The 18307-nt window shown below is 35.1% G+C and overlaps 1 protein-coding gene across 1 annotated transcript in view; it reads left to right on the top strand.

Moving 5' to 3' along the window:
- Window positions 1-1796: 1796 nt before the first annotated feature.
- The window catches only part of LOC136824780 (tetratricopeptide repeat protein 29-like), a 46963-nt gene continuing 30452 nt past the window's right edge, over window positions 1797-18307 (top strand). The window contains exon 1 of the mRNA XM_067080755.1: window positions 1797-1882. The gene's annotated coding sequence lies outside the window, so the exon portion shown is untranslated. The remainder of the gene's footprint in view (window positions 1883-18307) is intronic.

The raw sequence follows: 18307 nt of genomic DNA, 5'->3' as shown, positions 1-18307 counted from the left end.
ATCAAATCCAATCCAAAATTCTTCTACTCGTACGCTAATCGCTTCTCGAAATCTAAACCAAAAGTTGGACCCTTAATCGATCCAGACACTAACAAATTGACTAATGATCCCCTTTTGATGGCCAATATCCTACAAAACCAATACAAGTCTGTCTTCACCCAACCTCTTCAAAACTACGACCTTCATCCGCTTGAGTCACAAATACCAACACTTGAAGATATCAATCTGACTATCGAGGAATTTGTCAAAGAAATCGGTACACTGTCACCAACTTCAGCACCTGGACCTGATGGTTTTCCAGCTATTCTTCTTCTGAAAACTAAAGATAACATTGCTCTACCACTTTCAATCATCTGGAGAAACATACTTAACAAAGGAATCACTCCAAAACTTTTAAAAACTGGACATATATCCCCAGTTTACAAAAAAGGGAATCAGGGACTTGCTGAAAACTATAGACCCGTTGCCCTCACATCCCACGTTTCAAAGGTCTTTGAAAAGATTGTACGAGCCAAGATACAGAATCATCTAGAAGAAAACAATCTGTATAACAATAATCAACATGGCTTTAGGAAAGGCCGCTCATGTCTTAGTCAATTGCTTCAACACACCGAAAGACTGATCCATTACCTAGAGAATGGAAACAACATTGACGTTATCTATTTAGACTTCAGTAAAGCTTTTGATAGAGTAGACCATACCATTTTGTTACACAAGCTTCAGAAAAATGGCATAAACGGTAAACTCCTTGAATGGATCAGATCCTTTTTGACTCATCGAACACAGAGAGTTTCAGTAAACTCAACCTTGTCCTCAGAAACAGATGTTATTTCAGGTGTGCCGCAAGGATCTGTGCTGGGACCGCTATTGTTCCTGATCATGATTCAAGATATCGATAACAACATCCTTCATTCTATTTTGGCATCGTTTGCTGACGACACTCGTTTGATGAAAGAAATATCCAAACTGGAGGATGTTTATCATCTACAAAATGATCTAGACACTGTCTACAAGTGGACAGAAGACAACAACATGCAGCTGAATGGTCTTAAATTTGAGCACCTTGCCTATGGGAAAAACGACGCTCTGAAGCAAAGTTCTCGCTATTTTACCGACACAGCAACGTTGATCGAAAATAAAGACGAAGTTAAAGACCTTGGAGTCACCCTAGACACTCAGTTGACTTATGAGAAACATATCCAAGAACAAATCAAAAAAGTGAAAAATATAAGTGCATGGATATACCGCACATTTAAATCAAGGGAAATTGAAACCATGTTAACTTTATGGAAAGCACTAGCCATCCCTCATTTGGACTACTGCTCTCAACTCTGGTCTCCCTGGAAGCGTGGTCTTGTCCAGCAACTGGAAGAAGTTCAAAAATCATTTTTACATGGAATTCCATCCCTCAGACATCTCAATTATTGGGAAAAACTCAAATCATTAAAACTGTATAGCCTTGAAAGACGGAGAGAGCGGTATCAAATAATTTATACCTGGAACGTCATTGAAGGCAACGTCCCGAATTTTGATTATGACGAAAGTAAAGGAGGCATTTCCTGCCATATAAATCAGAGATTGGGGAGAATTTGCAATCTAAAAGCTGTCAATATCAAACACAAAAATATCTGGAGGGGAAGTCTTTCCCAAGAAGGCCCTCGATTATTCAACACCCTTCCCAGACCAATAAGAGATTTGACAAACTGCCCCAAAGAAGTATTCAAAAAACACTTAGACACCTTCTTCACAACTGTTCCGGACGAACCTCTGCTTGCCCACTATTTTAACCTTAGGCAAGCTGACTCCAACAGTCTCAAGGAAATGTCGAAGCATCGGACTCAACGAGTTGGATGAGCTGTTCAAGCAAAAGCCAAAAAAAGAGGTAGGTACATAAAGCGAATTTTAAGTAGTGCCCATTTGCATTTATTATGGCTGCAAACAACCGGCTGGCTGTGGATCGATGGCCCTTTTAATGGGGCTTTTCCATCAGAAAAGAATGATATAGGGGCTGGGCTGGGGGGTAACTAGGGTTGCGAGCTGACGGGCAGTCTTGGCTTGGCTTAAACTCCTATATCAGGATTAGAAACTAGGCTAGTCTACTTACCTCTTTTATCTTTCCTTTAACAACATTTAAAATTGGATTTTTGATTGAAATATTGCATTTTAGCAAGAATTTCAATTCCAAAATGGTGGATATACCCAAATCCCAAGCCCAGATGACTTTGATTTTCCTGCACCACTATTTCCAGAATACTATCACTGCAAGAAAATTCGAGCCCATTTTAATTTTTAGAGATTTTTTCAGTCCAAATTTAGATTTTTGCCTGAAAAATGGCTCTTAGCAGGGATTTTATTTCCATGATGGGGGACATGGACGCATCCCAGACCCAAATGATTTTGATTTCCCTGGAGTATCTCCAGAGTACTATTACTGCAAAAAAAATTTCAGTCAGCATTTAAACTCAGTTTGTAGAAGCTTGACTTAAAAAATGCTATTTTTGATAAATATGATTTTTTTTGCTAAAAAGCGATTTTTCAAGACGCCATTATGATTTTTTGAAAAAAGTGAAAATCTTGAAATTCATTTTGCTTAAAGACTTTACTGAAGACTTCCATCTCTGAAAATTTCAGACGTCTAAATCAATTAGTTTTAAAGTTTATGAACTTAAAAAATTGGCCTTAAAAAGCATTTTGCTACCCAAAATTGGCTTAAAACAGCTCGTTTAGGGCTCCAACGGGCACAATTTTCAATCCATTATGATTATTTTGTTGTTTCTTCATAAAATTTAGTACAGCAAGTGAAAAAAATAAGATTTGCAATAGTTTTGACATATTTACAGGCCTGAAAAGGCCAGAAAATGCCATTTTTTCCAATTTTTGCCTGTAGTGCGAATCAGTACCCCCAGGGGCGTTCGGCCAATTTTGGACTTCTGACCTTAAAAATTGCGCAGAATGCATCACAATAGGTTAAATTTTCATAAAAAAACACTACATCTTGAATTTGAGCAAGTTTTGGAAGAGATATGAAGAATAAAACTCAAAAAAGCTGATTTTTCAGTAAAAAAGCCCCCCCGGGCAGTTTTTTGGGCTGGAATTCGTCAAAAATGCATGAAACTGAAAAAAAAAAATTTTTAAATGTCTTCTATCATTATATGGAACAGAAAAAACACCAGGCGAAGAAGATCTGAAGATACCCCCCAAATAAGTTACTCTACCCCCTACCCCTACTTTACTCATAAGTTTTTGTTCCTCCATTTCCAGAGGCCCCTTGAAAATGGGTCCTACCACTTTTTTTGACTCATTTCAACCTTTTCCAAGCTATTTTCTTCAAAAACAAAAATAAAACAATGCAATGTCTTCTTTTTTCAAAAAAAGATTTCGTTATTTTGATAAATATACTAAATATTTTACAAATATTTTTATATAATAATATTTTAACACCATCAAAGAATTCTCCCTCCAAATTTGAGGTCTCTAGCTACACTAGAAAAAGAGATATGCAAAATTTAAGTAGCATGACTGGAAAATTTCTTTTTTTTCTTTTTTGACACATTTTTCGAATTTTTCCAAGCTATTTTCCTAACCTTTTTTTTGACATTTTTACTTTTAGTCAAATTTTTGACACTAAAATTTGAATATCTTTACAACCACTTATCCTCTGGAGGCCTATGACCCCTCATTTTCTTTCTTTTTCAAAGCTCTACAAGATAGGATAGGTTTTGAAAAAAAAATTGAAATTTGAAAAATCTTCTGGAGTTGCTAACAACATTTACAATGCTGACAAGCTGGTACAACACAAGACAACACATTGACAAGTCAGCGGCAGTTAGTGTAAAACACAAGTCACAGGTCACGGGTCACAGGTCACAGGTCATACAAATTACAGACCGGAAAACTGTAACGCACTCGTAACATATATATAGTGAAGATATGTAATATCTGTCATTTTAGAAAAAGAAAAGTATTGATATGATATATAAATAACTCAAACTGATAAAAACGAAAAAAAGTTAAGAATATTTTTGTTAATTGTGTATATATTTACGATTTTTTTGGTATTTTTAATTTTTTAATCATTCCGAAACAGAGGGTAATTTAGCAAAAAGTTAAAGGGAATTTAAATAGTGGTATGTGAAAGAAAAACCTAATCCAAATGAAGATAGAAGAAAAGTAATAGTGGAGAAACAATGAATTGCAAAAAACTTTTTTGATAAACACACTTCCGTACAATCATTTACACAAGTTCATCAAAATACATACAAAATGGGGACAAATACAAAAGCAAACACATCAAATAAATTAAAAAAAGATACAAACACAAAACAAAACCCAAAGTCCCAGACTTATGACTGGCATAGTGACTTTCCACTTGTTTAAGGGCCCACACTCAGTCGCCTTCGGAAAACATAATAGAAAAAGGAACTGACCAGCAGCTTCCAAACAAATAACAGACGACAAATAGACACTACAATAAAATACAGTACATAAGGACAGAAAGACACGCTGTACCAACTATCCCACGTACACTACAGGTAAACAAACATTTGTAACAAACACAATCTTACATAAAAATAGAAAAAATCACACAAAAACTGAAAAGAGCAGAATTGTAAGTTGGACGCGAACCCGGTCCGGCGTGCCGCGACGGGAGGACTGCACAGGGAAAAGAAAAGTAGGAAATGAATACCTCCGATGCTAATGCTAATATATACAACTCATAACATAAGTTCCTGAAAATATTATATGTAATGGAAATATAATAATATCAAAATATGTTATTTAGAAGACTTAAACTACAAATCATCAACCCCAAATATTGACAACAAATGACACTAAATTATGTAAATAATGACGTTATCTCAAAGTATGAGGTTTTGTCCACCAATTAACATCAAAATATTTTTCATGCATAATAAGATGCTGACGCTGCAAGTGGATATACATTGACAGGTTTTGAAAGCAATAAATACTCCAAGAGAGCTGTTTTAGAGATAGTGATGTCATTTTATCAAAAATACAAAGCAGGATATAAACGTATTGAAACGTTTATAAAATATAATCCCATTGATGTTTTTTCGTCAATTCTTGTTATCATACCCAAGGTGATGCATGAGATAAAATGAGATATGACATAGTGATTGTGAAATAGCTATTTTCCTGTTAGGGGCCGTTTAAAGCAAAAGGTGAGATCAATGTTTTTTAATACGTATTCTTTGTATTACGTAACATGCATATAACATTGAAAAGATAATTTTTATTACATGTGTGATATAGGTTTAAATATATAATACAAGTATTACAGAACACGGCATAAAAACGGGAAAGCACGTGGTAATCACATGGATAGATTTTTGGCTTTAAAATAGTTCTAGATCAATAAAATACCTTTGGAATTGGAATTTCATTTTTGACATTAACAACTGTTTTTCAAACATTTTCTTTGTGTTTTACAGTACTTGTAGCTGACCTGTCAACACTGACCCGTGACCTGTGACCTGCGACCGAGTCAGCGGCGGATCTGAGGGGGGTTCAAAGGGTTCAGCTGAACCACCCCAACCCTTTTGGTAAATAAAAAATACAAAGAAAGGGAATCAAGTGAAATCTAGTTTTCTGATCTGAACTGATTTTTCTTCTCGTTCATATTATTTTACCAGGGGTTGTATGCGGCGTTTCTGTGATGGTGCGCGCGACAAACTTAGCTTTTTCCGCGCTAAAAAACTTTAGGTTATGTGTGTACAGTGTAGCTAGCTTTCCCACGCTGTAAAAAATCTTTGTTATGATTTTTTTTGCAGGATTACTTACCTAGCTGAAGTCAAGTTTGAAGATATTCTTTATTAGAAAAATGGTTAAAAGCAGTCAAAACGCAATTTACCTACCTCCTGAGTTTGTCTTTGTTATGCTAAAATATAACAAACCTTTGTCAAGCTGTCTAATTACAAAAACCTCCAATCACTACTTCTCCCCCATCTTGTTTAATCTTGTTAAATGCCGTGTTTTAAAATTCCTTAGCTACATTATATGTACGAAAAAGGTTTTCTCCAGGTTTTTTCAATCCCGGGATTAAACTACGAGGGTGGTTCCGCCCGCTTATTTTAAGTCTTTATCTTTGGGATTCTGATTGGATCATTTCCCGCGCCTGCCCCCGCCATGGTTAAATTTTGATTGATTGAAAGTTTCTGAGCGTGAATTCTGATTGGATGAATACCGGAAAAGTAAACAATAGTTTGTAAGTATTTTGGCTTTGCTTATCGAAACCAAAAGATTTTCAAGGAGTTTTATTTACTTTGTAAGACAATATAAACCTACAAAACACCGAGAAAAAAAACCAACATAGAACAGGTGTATTTTCTAATGCAGAATATGATAGTGTGAATCTTTTTGAAATTCTATGTTAGGATTTTTTCTCAATGCCCCGTAACTATGCAAGGGGTACCCGTTGCTAAGACCTAATGTTAAAAACAAAAGCGATTACGGCAAAAATTCATCAAAAATAGCGATTTTCGTAATACCTCAAAATAATATTGATACTTGACTGTACTGTACTGGCTTCTGTGCTAGGAATATCTTTGATTTTGAACCTGGTTCGGAAAATGCATCCAGTGAAATGGCAAAAATGAGGTGGTTCAAGGAAATTTCTCCAAAAGAGAAAGCTTGGAAGTCTCTTGCTCAAGAAAGGGCCGCTAAAAGAGCGGTCTTGAGCGGACCTTTAAAAAATTCTCTCGCCTGCTTGAAGGCTGATCTTCACGAGCGACGGGCTGCTAAAAATTATATTTTGGCTTCTTTAAGGCCGGGCTTTTACCCGCTTTGAACCTATCAGTCTTTCGTGTAATCCAAATCGCTTGGGGAGTCACAATTAGGAATATTGTATTCCCTTGTATGTATTATATAAATAATCTCCTTTATTTTTTAACTTGATCACTGTTTTTAAAATTTTATTCATTTTTGGACCTACCTTCGGGTACCCCGGTGGAGGTTCTATAAATTAACCCATGTCCGTTCGTTCGTCCGTCCGTCTGTTACCAGCTTTTCTCAGGATTGGCTCATTAGTTTTTTCTGATTTTTTGCACAATGATGCAAAATGGCAATGCCCAGAACGTGACGGAGCCCGATTTTCGAAAAAAAATATATTTGGGCAAATTTGGGCCAAAAACTACCTAAAAATAGGGTTTTTTGGACTTTGTGCAAAATCCTGTCATTACTTTTTTCTGATTTTTTGTACAAAGATGGAGGGCAAGATTCTCTAAAGAATGGCTGAAGTGGTTTTTCCCGGAAAATTCTTATTCGCCTTAAAAACGGATTTTTGTATTTTTGGGGAAATTCCCATTAACCAAATAAGCAAATATAGCTTTTCTCAATGTTGACTCGTTATTTTTTTCTGATTTTTTGCACAATGATGCAAAATAGCAATGCCTAAAATGTGTCAGAGCCCGATTTTCGAAAAAAAATATATTTTGGCAAATTTGGGCCAAAAACTGCCTAAAAATAGGGTTTTTTGGACTTTGTGCAAAATCCTGTCATTACTTTTTTCTGATTTTTTGTACAAAGATGGAGGGCAAGATTCTCTAAAGAATGGCTGAAGTGGTTTTTCCCGGAAAATTCTTATTCGCCTTAAAAAACGGATTTTCGTATTTTTGGGGAAATTCCCTTTAACCAAATAAGAAAATATAGCTTTTCTCAATGTTGACTCGTTATTTTTTTCTGATTTTTTGCACAATGATGCAAAATGGCAACGCCCAAAATGTGACGGAGCCAGATTTTTAAGGAGAGTTTTTTTGGGCAAATTTGGGCCAAAAACTGCTTGAAAATAGGGTTTTTTGGGCCTGAATGGTTTAAGTGATTTTCGTATTTGGGGAAATTCCTTTTAACCATTTTACAATATTCAACACACAAGCTTTATTTTTCCATTCTGAATTTTTGTACAATTATTGTCACTTTTTTCTTATTTTCATCTGATGTTAATCATTAGGTAGGTCCATTCAGCATGTTGCTTGTTGGTCTTATAATGTAAACATACTCAACATGAAAAGTTTTTGCTTGATTGATACAGCGCCCTATTCATAAACACAATCACGCAACTTTGTTGTCATCCCCAGTCCTTTTAGGCGAACGCGGTCCTTACCATTTGGAGATTGCATATTCGTCAGATTGTATGTTTTCACTGTTTTATCAAAATAAAACTATTTTCCCGTTTTATGTGCATTTTGTGTGATAAAATCGTCAGGAAAAAAACTACGGTAGATGTGCGCAATTGCTCCACAAGCGATTATTACACAGCGCATGTTAACCTGCTGAGGCCTATGTTTGGGGTTCATAGGTAATGGGAATTGCAGACGTGCAGGTGCTCATTAACGTCCCCCCGCGTTGATTGGAAAAAGGGTGTCACCGCCCAAACAGGGTGGGTGCTAAAAAACGCCCTAAAGGTCAGTTCAGAAAGAAATTTTAGAAATGAGAATTTTGAACCCCCTCTGAAAAATTCCAGATCCGCCTCTGCAAGTAATCCCTGAGAGAAATTATTTGAAATCTACAACAAGAGCAAAAGTGGTCTCTTCTACTGATTGCTTCTCGGCGCTCCTTTGCAGCTGTTTATCAAATTCCCACCAATGAAATTGCCGTATTTCACACGGCCCTTAATTTTGGCACCTGTGACCTCTCAGTGCCTTACACAGCGGGCGGCTGTAAAATCTCATCCTTCATAATATATTTGTTTCAATCTGTGATCCTAAGGCTTAGGTTTTTTCTCATCTTCAATTTTCTGAAGAAAGCGGAAATTTGATGCGAGAATTAGATTGTCAATAAAGTGTCATAAAAAATCATTGAATAAAAGAGACTTTAAATCTTAAATATTTTCTTTTTGAAGCATTGGTGCAATTTTTTATTGGGCAGGTCTAAGACGCCTAATACCTACTACTTAATACTTAATACTTAATACTGACTACCTAATCCGTTTGGATACTTTACAGACCAGAACTTCCAGGCCCTGACTCTCCTTCGCATGTTCAAAATCTCTATTCTAAGTTTCGTGGAATTTGAATGCTAACACATAAGTCTTTGCTTTATATTTACCTAAAGTCTTTCAATGTGTTATCCAAAAGAAATATTTGCATTAAAGTAAATATTTTCTTCGCCCCATATAAGTAAAAGCAAAAGCTCATTGTCTTGGTTTTTTTCTTTTTTTCTGCTCTCTCTTATTACTTTGATTTAATTATAAGAAAACATATGTAAATATTAAAATCAGTTATTCTTATACACCCATGTCTCCTTTATAAAGATCAAATTGGCTGAAACGTTATTTAAACGCTCTTCGAGATTAAATATAGGTCATTAACTGTATCCTTTTGTATTATCTGCATCATATCGAGTAGTGTCATAATACTTCTTGAGATTGGCTCGTAGGGATTTATATTCAATACCTATAATAATATTTTTATCAAATAATGTCACTTTATCAATAATAGGCAAAAATTCAATTGGCACCTTCAAAAATCTCTCTTTTAGCATTTTCTACTCGAAATTTAGTGAAAATTCAAAGCATCTTATTCAGCACATTGATAATTCTTACTATAATGAAGTTTAAAAAGGTCATATTAAATGACCCTGTCAATATTCCAGCTCGAAAGGGTCATTTGTAATCAGGTTTGTAATAAAATCAAGTCATGTCAAAATATTCTCTGTCATCTACTTCAGTTACCTGCTCCAATAAAATAGGGGCATACTCACTTATTTTAAATTTTCAGATTGACGGATTCTATAAATAAAGCTAATATGAATGAGCAAATGAAATATTTTTTTTCCTACGAAAAGTGTGTCTCGACAAAATCTGTGTAGTCTGTAAACTTAAAGAAAAAAGTGCGGGAAAATAAAGTGAAGAGAAAAAAAGGGAGAAGATATTTTCATGTCTTCAAAACGCTATTAGACAAAAAGTTGAAATTTTTTTAACACCAAATTTTCAAATTAGGTCGAATTGGGCATGCTGATTATTTTAAAGGTATTTTCGAGCAATTTTGAGGTATATACAGTAAATATTAAGTATTAGGTAGTAAGTATAAAAGTAGTAGGTATTAGGCGTTTTAGACCTGCCCATTTTTTATTGGTTCAATCGAAATAGGGGATTTGGAAAACTTTCTATGTTTGTTTTTTTGCACAAACCCCGTAACTATGGGCAAGCACCTCGTTGCTAAGATCTCTCTCTTTTGCACCGAGTAGGCTTTAAAAATTGAAAAAACGAAAAAATCCGTAGTGGAACACACGCGATTTTCTGGAACGAAGAAGACCAAATAGTGGCAAAACACAGTGAAGGCTTGAACTTCGATTTTTGAGGAGTACGATTTACCAGCTTTTTAGCAATTTCTGCCTCGCTAACCCAATCTTGCAACTCTTACCTTAAGGAAGATGGAAATTAGAGTTTTTCAGCGTTCCAAAAAAAATGCATGTGCAGAAATTTTTTTATCTTAACATAACAGGATCGATTGTCAACAAAAAAATACATCTTTTGGTCTTTTGGCTTTGTTTCTGACGTTTTTTCCTTCAAAGAGTATCATCACTTCCTTTTCCCTTTGAGCGCGCGAGAAAAAAATGATTAGCTCGCGCTCTCACCCGGGCGAATAAAGATGAGGCGGTAATCTTTCACTGAGGGTGCTACTTAGTTTTCACCCTATTTTGCGCCCACGATAGAATGGTCCAAATACGGGTGTATTCCAAATGATAAACTACCGGGGTGCGCATATAAAGTTTCTCTCTTTGAAATTAATTTTCTCCAAATCTAAAATTTTAAAAGAACCATTCTTATTTCATTGGAAAGAAGAAAGATAGACTAAAATTTGATGGGTCATTTATTTAAATTCGATTCATTAAATACTAGTTTCACCCTATTTTGCGCCCACGATAGAATGGTCCAAATACGGGCGGTATTCCAAATGATCAACTACCGGGGTGCGCCATAAAAAAGTGTTTCTCTTTGGAAATTTAATTTTCTCCAAAATCTAAAAAATTTTAAAAGAACCATTCTTATTTCATTGGAAAGAAGAAAGATAGACTAAACTTTTGATGGGTCATTATTAAATTCGATTCATTAAATCAAAAAGTATGCTCAATTGAATCAAAAAGTTTGTTTCTAAAAGTGCTCAAAAACGTTTAAAAATCGACCTATCAAATTAAACATTAGTTTACTGATGCATCAGTATTTTCGTTTCAGGTCATTAAAGATAATAATTATCTGTCTAAATAACCTTTTGTTGTAAAGAAGGTAAATTTTAATAAAAGGAAGAGATTTCGTCGAAAACGGCCAAAAATTTGGCTAAAATTTCATAAAATACAATTATGGATTTTGAGGTACACCCAACCTTTACATCGACTTTATCCAGTTAGAACCAAAAAAAAAAAGGAATTTTTGGTAAAAGTAAATTAAAGTGATTGTGATGAAGATTTTAAACCCTTTCGAACCTTCAGTTTCCGAATTTATGTGTTTAATTGCTGAAAATGCTCTTTATCATTTAAAGGCTATTGCGATTGCCAATTTAAAATAAAAATTTGATAGGTCGATTTTCAACGTTTTCGAGAATAAATGACCACCCCAAATGTAAATTTATCTTTCTTCTATCTAATGAAATAGGGACGGTTCCTTTAAAACTTTTAGATTTCGAGAAAATTAGTTTTAAAGAGAGAAACGTTTTTGTGGCGCACCCGGTATGTCGTTCAGTAAGTGTTTATTTTCTGAGAGATACAAATATACCGTGGCTTGTTAGTGCCATGTGTAAACTACTTATACTTATAGGTTCTCAGTCAACTTACAATTACTAAGCGTAGTCGATTTAATAAGTTGTAAGTAAACTTAGAAGTACTAATTCGACTTAGAAGTATTATTAAGTCGACTTAGAGGTACTAAGTCGATTTAGAAGTACTAAGTCGATTTATAAGTACTAATTTGACTTAGAAGTACTAAGTTGACTTAGAAGTACTTAAGTCGATTTAGAAGTACTAAGTCGATTTAGAAGTACTAAGTCATAAATCAACTCCGTAAGAAGGGCCTTCCATTGTTGTGTATATAAAAGGGGTACATATTGATGTGCAAAGCAAGGGTGGGCATATAATGTTGTGTACTGCAATAATGGGCATGTTTTGTGGCCGAGGTCATGATATGCAGTTAAAGCAGAACAATGAGTGTAATGTAAAGCTCAAGAAAGTGTTTGTGGTGGTGTTTGTGGGTTGTGTAAAATCAATTCACAATATGCGATTTTTCAATTTTACTTCGGGTCCAGACCTTTTTAAATTTCACTAGATACATACCAGAGAGAGTCCCGCGCTTTTTATCAACTTAGCAATTAAGTCGACTTTAGCACTACTAAGTTGACTTAGCACTTCTAAGTTGACCTAGCACTACCAAGCTGACTTAGCACTACTAAGTCGACTTAGAACGGGCTTAGAATCTCTAAGTATAAGTAGTTTACACATGGCACTAACAAGCCACGGTACAAATAGTATATTGAATATTATTAACTTATTTATTTAATCAAATAAGGTGAATATCATAAGAGTGCTCGATAAAACCAACCAGGAGTAGAGCTTCTTTAATCAAAAATATATTTCAAAACGAAAAAATTCAAAAAATCCATAACTCGGAGTTTCATGCTCTAAGCAATAATCAGATGTAACTAAAAAATTAAAAGCTGTGTGAAAACATATGTTACAAAGTTGGTAAAATGCTGATTAAAAAAACGTAAAAAAGTGATAAAAAGTGATAAAATCGTAAAACTATGAATTGTCACGAGGGACATCAAATGTGTCCGGAGGGACGTCTTTAAAGTTTTTTAAAAAGAATTTGCTCATATGACGGCACGTGGAGATTAGTTCGGTTCTTTTGTTTATAAGTTTGTCTTTGGAAGTAATAATGTGGTACTTTTCGGTCATGCAAAGGTTGCACGATTTGCCCCCATTTGAATAGGGTTTTGCATGATCGATGACTTTCCAGGATAACAGGGGCGAAATGTTTTTGCGCTGTGGTTTCCATACGTGCTTTGAAAGTTCAGTGGAATTCTCTTTTTCCTCATACCTACATTGGCTGTTTTGCGGTTGAGAACTTTTCTATTATGGGATGAAATAATGCTCGAGACATTTGGGAGGCAGCTGTAGCTGACCTTGAGGTTATTTCTATTGAACAGCTTGTGTAACCTGTGCGTTTTTGGAAAGTTTTTGCTCACGATTGATAGGAAACGTTTTGCGACATCGGTTCTGACGTTGAGATTGAATGGCGGGTTAAACCAGATGATTTTACGTTTTCTGTTTTTCTTCTTTTTGTTGATTGTTTTCTTCTTGAATTCGAGTTTTGACTTGTACCCGCTGCTACTTAGTGCGTCGTTATAAAGGGCAGAAGCTCGTTTAAATATCGATTTGTTAGAGGAAATCTTGTTGATTCTGTCTGAGATCATTGATGGGATTTGTTTTATAATGTTGGGTGGATGGTTTGATTGTGTGTTAATGTATGTTGGAAAACTGTTTGGTTTGGAGTATGGTTGGTAGGTTCCGTTGTTAAGGTTGAACGTAACATCGAGGAAATAGACGATCTTAAGGTTTGTTGATATGGTGATTTCAAGTTTAAATTCGTCCTGGAACATTTGGATCATGTCTTTACGGATTGAATCTGCCATATGGCCATTGATGTTCTCGAAGCAAGAAAGTCCATCATCTCGATAAACACCACTTTTCTTGACACCAAATTTTTTTCCAAGGCGATAGAGAATGTAAAGTCCGACTAGTTCACACAATTCGGCTCCATCATAACTTCCCATTGTAACGTCAAAGTTGGGGTCGCCTTCTTTTTTAACCCAATGGTTATTATTAGCGAAAAGGAGTGATTTGCGGGAGTGCATGATGATCGATTTCTGCTCATCTGTAAGTTCAACAAAACGCTCGGCATGTGATAGTGCTGCCTGAAGAAGTTCTTTCGAAATTGAGGGGTAAAACTCAACGATGTCAAACTGTATAAACGTGCATTTCTTCTTGTTTTTTATTTTTACGAACCAATTGATAGTTTCATCACTGCTGTGCCATTTATTGACATTAGATTCCTCCCTGATGATTCTGTTTACTCTCTCGATTACATATTTGCTGATTTTTCCAGGCTCTGCATATTTTGTCAGTGCCGGGCGTATTTTGTCAACATAATTTTTATTGGATAAATACCACTAAAATATTATACAAGAATAGCCGGTACCCGGCGTCGCATGCCGGTTAAGCTGTTGCTGAGCGCACTTAAATTCCTTTGGATGTTGAAGAGGTGGCTTAAAAGCATGATTAAATTAAAGGGAAGCAGAAATCTCTTCAAAGTTTGGTTCTACAATCAGTGACGAAAAACTTGGCACAAAAAGGAAACCCACCGGGGTGTTTTGAAACCACAATCGATTTGCAAGTGCTCTAAAGTAGGTTCGAAGGGTACAGTTTTAACTCTGAGTTTTAACGCTAGACTTAAGACCTTAGGATCTGAGGATTCAAAAGTTCAAAAATGGTCCAGTAGGGCTTGAAATATAGCCTAGAAACCAATAAATCCCTCCCAGATCGAAATAATCGTTGAAATCAAGTTGAAGGCCCGAAGTTGACATTCTCGCTCGAACTTCAATTTTCGAAAAATGGTAAATTAGCGAAAAGTGCCAATATGTTATGGCACTGATTGTAGCCCTCCCCGGGTGACGTAAAAAAAAATTTAAATTGTGTCCTCGGAGAGTTAATTTTTCTCATTTGTTAAAGATGATCAGAAAGGATTCATGCTTTGCTAATTTTAAATTTGCTGTAGCTCTCGATGATTTTGAAAACTTTGATGTCAAGATAAAAAGGTCTGGGGCCACTTGAAACACGGTTAGTGTAAAACACAGGTCACTGGTCACAATTACTGTAATACACAAAAAAAATGTTTGAAAAACAGTTGATAATGTCATAAATATAATTCCAAAGGTATTTTATTGATCTAGAACTATTTTAAAGCTAAAAATCTACCCACGTGCTTACCACGTGATTTTGCGTTTTATGCCGTGTATAACACGGACCTATAATACTTGTATTATATATTACATCTATATCACACATGTAAAAAATTATCTTTTCAATGTTATACGCATGTTACGTATGTTATATACAAAGAATAAAGAAATATTCGAATATCGATCTCACCTTTGCTTTAAACAGCCCCCTAACAGTAAAATAGCTATTTCACAATCACTATGTCATATCTCATTTTATCTCCTGAATCACCTTGGGTATGATAACAAGAATTGATGAAAATAGCGTCGATGGGATGCTTTGTATTTTTGATAAAATGACGTCACTATTTTCATCTCTCTAAAACAGCAGCTCTCTTGGAGTATTTATTGTTTTCAAAACCTGTCAATCTATATCCTATTATGCATGAAGAATATTTTATTGTTAATTGGTGTACAAAAACTCATACTTTGAGACATCATCATTATTTACATAATTTAAATGTCATTTGTTGTCAATATTTGGGGTTCATGATTTGTTGTTTGGCTTTTCTAACTAAATAGCATATTTTGATATTACATTTCCATTACATTTAATATTTTCAGAAACTTATGTTATGAGTAACCCGTGACCTGTGACCTGTGACCTGTGTTTTACCCTACCCGCTTGAAAACTTTTTGATCAAATAGAAATACTGTAAACTGAAATACGCAAAAAGTCTCACCTTGATGAAAAAGTTGCTATTGACCTCAATTATAAAAATCGGTTTCTGAAACAAAAATTGTTCAAAAAATTCATCAGCAGTTTATCTAGAAACAGTTGCAGAAAACTTTTAAGACTTTTCATTGTAATTACGTAATGACTGTGGCAGAAATTGTTTTGTTTAGGTTTGTTTCTCTGATGCGGGTGGGCTACTTGAAACAAAGTTTAGCGATTGAAATGCAACTTGTTTATGTTTCATTTTGATTGAATTTGTTTTGAGTAGCTTCAGACCTTAAGGGGAGTGAAATTATAGACAGGAAAGAAAGAAACGCAGACAAAATAGCGTAATACCGGGTGTGTAAAAAAAAGGGCCTGAAATTGAAATTTTGACGTAGCTTTTTCTACTTATGCTAGGTTCATAAAATTTTGCAAATATGACATTGAGCTTATTATAAAACTTTTCTTCATTCCTATAGCTTATTTAGTTTTAAAGATATATAGAGTTTGCTAAAAAGTATGCAATCGAATTGTTTATAGATTTAACGTCATTTTTTTCCTTTTGAAAAACAATATTTACAAGTTATTTTCCCTACTTTCAAGAATTGAAGAATAAACCTAACTTAATGAAATGATGAATAACTAATCGATAATTCTTCATGAGTAAATCATTTTTATTGATGATCCATTGTACGTGAACAGCAGTGCGCCGTTCAACAAACTCTTTCATCGATTTTCGTAATGGTTTCAAGTTGGTGGCACATTCTTTCCACACGGCTTTGATCTTTGCAATCATCTCATCCTCTGATTCAAATGGCCTTTCAAACGTCCTTCGTAAACTATTTCCTTTTTACCTCATTCCAAAATTCGTAATCCAAAGGATTACTATCAGGGCTTTTGCTTTGGGCGGCCATTGATCCTTTGCAATAAATCTCCAATACCCTCGTGACAATATCCAATTGTTACGAGGGTAAACCTTTTTGATAGCAGGAAAGAGTTGACGTTTCAAATGCGATTCATAATTTCGGGCATTAACTTTTACTCCTTCACAGCCGACAATAATTGCTTTGGTAACACCGTGACAGGTAATACCAGCAGAAATCATAACTTTGATGGATTGACGATTCTTTTCATAAAACAAGCTTGATTCATGCACATCCTTCTTCAAACCTTTAGAATACAGTCGATCATTTTGGGTGTTAAGTGGAACCTGGAGAGGAAAATCACTCTGGTCTTGAAAAACAGCCCATTCGATCATTCTCAGGTTGCTTTTGAATTTTTGAACAATGCCTGCAGCCCGATCAACACGTCTTTTTCTCCTTGACTCGTTCATTTGAGGGGTTTTGAGTCTTTTAAATTGGCTAAAGCCTTTGTCCTTGACGATTCTGCGGACTGAGGAGTGTGAGATTTCGAGCTTGGTTTCAATGTTTCGGCGTGTTACATGTGTGCAAGGCTCGTCCTTTTGCGAACAAATCATTTCCTTAACCAAACGTTCATTCTCCTCTGTTCTCGCACTTCGTTGTCTACCAGAACCTTTGCTTCTATCCATTTTGCCATCTTCTTTGAGCCATTTTTTTTTTAATCTTCAGAATAAAGAAAGTCTGATACCTCACCCTCTTAGATTTTGACGAAATTTTGACCAAATGATCTATCACACAAGAAAATAAGACTCTGAAAATTTCAGCTTGATATCTCAAGTAGTTTTGCAGATATAGTGTCTCAAAGATAGGCTACTAAGCGAAAATTGACCCCTAAAAATCATGAACTCTGGTGGGGAGCAGATTTTGAAAGCCAATGAATTTTTATTCAAGTACATTACAAAGCTGATTTACAGTGGATTTCAAGAACTTTTTGTAGGAAATCAGAAAAAATCAAATTGAGTCTCCAAACTTTTTCCCCGAAAATCTCTAGCACCTCCTGTAGAGGGCTTCAAACTTTGCGTAATTTGGGTTTGGAGACATTTTTAGCTGTCTGCTGATGGTCCTTGTGACTTTTTTTAAGCAAACTTTTGACCTGGAGTGGTTTACTGGTGGGTTTTGGCCACAAAAATAACATTTTCAGGATTTCCATCTTTGGGTAACCGTCAAAAATGGCCGAAAAAATTGCTATTTTGGTAGATCTGAAGCAAAATTTAAGATGGCGTATCTTTTTGGGGCAACAACAAATTTTTTTTAAACTTTCAGCAAGGCTTCCTTAGTAGGTCTAGTTTATAGCCTCAAAAAATCTCAGTGGGTTTTTGAAGTCTCTTAAAGATATGATCGATTGAAAATTTGCTTAACTTTGTTGTTTTTCCCCTCTTAAATTGTTAAATCAGGCCCACTTAAGGGCTCTAAATGTTAATTTTTGTCAAAATATTGGTTGATCCTCTTCAGCTAACTAATCATTGGTATTAGGTGAACAACTGAAAAAGATTTCAGGTCATTTCCATCAACAGATGATATTTTATGACAGTTTCCTTATTTTTAAGTACAGAATATGTAAAAAAATGAGACTGACATGACCTTTCCTACCATTCCAGGGCCTATAGTTCCAGGAAAAGCCTCAACCTTTCACAGTTTGGTGAATATTAATCTTAAATATAAGCAGGTTACTTCAACTAAATGGGTTTAACAGTAAGTACTCAATTCCTATTCAAAAACTTTTT

This window comes from Clytia hemisphaerica, unplaced genomic scaffold (genome assembly GCF_902728285.1).
Source record: "Clytia hemisphaerica strain Z4C2 unplaced genomic scaffold, Clytia hemisphaerica genome assembly, whole genome shotgun sequence".
NCBI classification, from domain to species: domain Eukaryota; kingdom Metazoa; phylum Cnidaria; class Hydrozoa; order Leptothecata; family Clytiidae; genus Clytia; species Clytia hemisphaerica.
The sequence above is the reverse complement of the archived record's forward strand: the minus strand, read 5'-3'. Positions and strand labels throughout refer to the sequence as shown.